Genomic DNA, 4,575 nt, shown 5'->3' with positions numbered 1-4,575 from the left:
TGGTCAATGGGGAGGGAGCTATTGCTATTAAACTCAAAAAGAATATTATGTATTTCTATGTATTGTATACTTTCTAAAGCGGTCTTTATATATTTTGTTTACCTTAACAGAAATAAACTAAAATTAGCCATTACAGAATGCCTCTTATACTTTCAGGTTTAAATTCCATCGTAGAAGTTATATATAAAATTCTTTTAAAATATCTAATAATATGCAAAGTAAAGAATTTTGTTGTTTATCATGCACGCATCTTATATAAAATCAAGCCGCTATTTCTTACATGCACAAGAAAAAAAAAACATTTTCGGCAACAAATCAGGATTATTCGGATTATCTTTTTTTTGTTTTAAATCCTCGCCTCTTTAAGAAAAATATTAATCTTTTGAGAGGATTACGAGGAGAAACATCAGCACTTAAATTTCAAAAGTATTCAAGAAAATGCACAGTCTTAGTTGTGCATAAACGCAAACACATAAATCCACGCATGCACACACATATTTATACATATATACATACACACACGTACACACACATATATATGTATATATATACAATGTATTACATATATATTAAAAACAATATTCTAATACATGTTTCCAAAAGAAGGGTGAAACGAACAGTCATTCCAGCGCTAAATAGAAAGTGGAAATCCCAGGTCTTCTCTGAACCGAAATTCATGACGAAAATAACCTTAAAATAGATAAATCAGCAAAAAAAGTTCCACATTCTCTCAAACTGCGGAGCAAAACCTTAAACGGAACTCACATCGATCGCTTCGCAGGAACTTCTGAAAAGTGTCCCCTTTACGAACCTCAAAAAAAAAAAAAAAAAAAAACACGCACACAAAAAAGGAGGAATTTCTGGAAATACTCTGAACTGGAATAACTTTCCTTGGGGGAAGTATTCCAGGACGCGTGGAAGTTTAATCGGTGCGTCTGAATCCGAGCAAGAAATTTGTCTCGGGGAAATGTTTCGATGCGGGTACAAAGCGATTGATGAAGCTTCTAACTTTGCGTTTTAATGATCAGTCTTGCGGTCGTTGTTCAACTTTGCTTACGGTTATCAAGAACGGGGTATTGAAGACTAGTAAGTTTTTCTTTCTATTTATGCATTTTTATGTTTATATATAACGTCCATTTCCTAGGCGTAAATGAGATACTGAAGAGAGGAATATTTTGTACCACTCTAATGTAAATTAACAATTCGCCTGCTAAGATGGTAAAAGACTATATATACTGTATATATATATATATATATATATATATATATATATATATATATATATATATATATATATATATATATATATATATATATATATATATATATATATATTTATACTGTATATATTTGTGAGTGTATACATATATGTATACATATAATAAATGCTGGTATTGTTCCCTTTTCAATACCACGAAGTTTTCAACAAAATTACGGAATAATCTTCCGTTTTGTTTTACTGAATCGTTGGAACTTTTAGTTGCTAAGTGGGAACGAGCGGATTTTCACTGAGCAGGCTGACTTAAAACTCATTTCACAGTTTAAAGTCTTAATTCTTAGCTCTCCTTCGGAGTTTTTTCTACATCCTTTATTCTTTCTTTCTTTCATCCTTTTCCAATACAGGATGCTTCATTTAAGGACCGAAATTGCCACAATTAATAATAATAATAATAATAATAATAATAATAATAATAATAATAATAATAATAATAATGGTGATTAATATTATTATCATTAGTACAGTCATTATTATTAGCAGTAGTAGTAATTACTGTGGTGATAGTAATAGTGGTTATAACAAACGAAAGGGTGAGAAACTTAAATAGTCAGTGGATGAAATACTTGTACAGAATTTCACAATAACAAATCGCCACCCGATTTCCATCTTAACTCTTGGTGGCTAATAATTAGACCATTTCTTAAATTTCCCCCGGAAAGAACCCACCCCACTTTTTATTCAATGTCCCTAATTAAGGTGACTCACTGTCCACCATCTCACACCAATCTCACCTGTTGTTAACGAGAAGACTAAAGGCTGATTCACATTATAACGTCACGTCACCGACACATCACGTCACGTCAAAGTACGTGAGAATTTCTTACATGTAATCAAATGGACTTGTTCACACCGTCACGTCACGTCACCATCACGCACACGGCATCCACCGTCACATCACGACGCGTTTTCTCGGAAAGAATATTTTGACGTGATGTGACGATGCCTCAAGTTTCTTACCGCTAAATCTGTGTTGCTGAGATTGGGCACGAACTGAACGGGGATTGTGATGGATAGTGTGAATACGAAGCACGGCTGATGATGGGACGGTGACGTGACGTGATGGTATAATGTGAATCACTTTCTCAACGACGCCGCTGTTTTGACGAAGGATCCTCAGGTGTTCCGACATTCCCTGGGCAAAGCAAAATCCCTCAGACGTCTGTTGCTGGATAGAGCAAGGCCAAGAGAGACAAGGTCTGCTCACTTCCCCCCAAAATCCCCCATGTAGGCGGAGCTTGTCTACCTCGCTATTACGTCAGCAGGTAAATTGCCGTAATGCGCAGGTACCTCTGAGATACGTCATCGCTTGCGTAGTTAACTCAGGTGAGAGGCGACTCCGCCCAGTTGGGATGACCTTGTCTATCTTGGCATTGGGATGGAGTACGATCCTGAGGAGAGAAAGGGGTTAGGGTGCTACTTTGGCTTGTTATCTACTCGTCACCTACTCCGAGGTGCTAGTACTAAACATGGTGAAAGCTCCTTGGGACGCCGTGTTTAGTACTAGCCCCTAGGGGATCAAAATATTATATACACCCATTTCTATATTGTGTTGTCGACACGTGATACTAATAAACGATATCTTCGTGCGGTCGTCTACTTTCCATTTACCATACGGTGTTTAGTACTAGCACCTCGGAGTAGCTGAAGTACTAGCACCTCGGAGTAAGTGACGCTTAAATAACAAGCCAAAGAAGCACCGGGGTCGGTAGCATCTTGAAAACGCCGCAATGTGCATACCTAACGGACGAAGGTTGGCACAGGATCGAATCTCTCGCTCTCTCTCTCTCTAATTGCAAACTCGGTGAGTGAGTGATGGTTGCAGCCAATGAAACAAAGGGTCTTGTATGTAAGTGAACGTAGGGCTGTCGTACAAAGGACGGATGAATCAGTGTTCCTATCATTCAATTACTGTCGGTTCTTTTAGATGCGTTATTTCGTGTCTTTGAAGAGGTAATGTGATGGCGGTATCAGATTTACAGTCTCTCTCTCTCTCTCTCTCTCTCTCTCTCTCTCTCTCTCTCTCTCTCTCTCTCTCTCTTTCTTTTAGTTATCTATCCTGATCCTGCTTATTGATTATTCACTCAGGTACGTCAACAAAAAAAACACCTCGTAGCTAAGTCATTATTGCTTACACCTTGTCGAACTTATCTTCAGTTTATTAATTTTCATTTTATATTTGCATGGTGGATAATGAATAATTAACAGATCACTTAATTCATCTTTCAATACATTATATTTGACTTTAAAGTATTATATCCTTTGCTATGTATAATGTCACTTCTCCAGTGCTGTTCAGATAACGCTAACCAACGCAGTTTGAGATATTTCAAAAGCTTTCGTACTGGAAATCTTTCATAACTCAAGGCAGAATCCGGATTCTTGCTTTGTTGCGTATAAAAAAAGGTGAAAAAACTCACACAATGTGAGTATATAAAAGGTCAGTTTGCATGACTAGAAGTAAGTGGGTTCCAATTGTAACCAGCGTTATTTTCCTTACTCACGCCGCCTCCAGCAATGTACTGTCTATAACTATAATATGTATAGAAAATGGTAGCAAACAATATTAAAACTGCCGACAGCTATTAAGCAAGTGGGGGCTGAGAGATGTTTAATATTTAATTAAATGCACTATCTGAAGGTAATATTGTTATAGAAAAGCAGGCGTAGTTAATATTTAAGGAGAATGATATTACAGATTTATCAGTAATAGCCAGAATCAATATTTTCCTGTTGCGAAAACAGCAAGACAGAGAGAGAGAGAGAGAGAGAGAGAGAGAGAGAGAGATGCCATGCCCGCGTTAGGTATTCAAATTACTTCGTGTAAGAAGTCTGTTTCCCAAGCGAAATTTCTTATCGCCTGACAGGTGGGAGTTGTCAGGGAAATTCAGCCTTGGCGTCCTATGACCGAGGGATTAAATTTGATTGCAGCCTTTACTCTCTCCTACGACTTAAAGCGGAGAAACGTTCTTCAGCACGAGTATAGCTTTCACTCCAGTGAATATATATATATATATATATATATATATATATATATATATATATATATATATATATATATATATATATATATATATATATATATATATATATATATATATATATATATATAGCCTATATATAAACATAGTGCATAAATAGATTAAGACAGCCTACGTATCTGTCATGTTCGCAAATTTTAACAGACCAAGAATTCACTTTTTAAATCAACTTAACAGAAATCATAGAGTTCACTTCTACTGGATTAGACAGTTAACTACAAAACGATACGTATCAGAATCATTGTTTTAAAGTTTCCG

This window comes from Macrobrachium rosenbergii, chromosome 29, assembly GCF_040412425.1.
Source record: "Macrobrachium rosenbergii isolate ZJJX-2024 chromosome 29, ASM4041242v1, whole genome shotgun sequence".
NCBI classification, from domain to species: domain Eukaryota; kingdom Metazoa; phylum Arthropoda; class Malacostraca; order Decapoda; family Palaemonidae; genus Macrobrachium; species Macrobrachium rosenbergii.
This window is presented reverse-complemented; position numbering follows the sequence as displayed.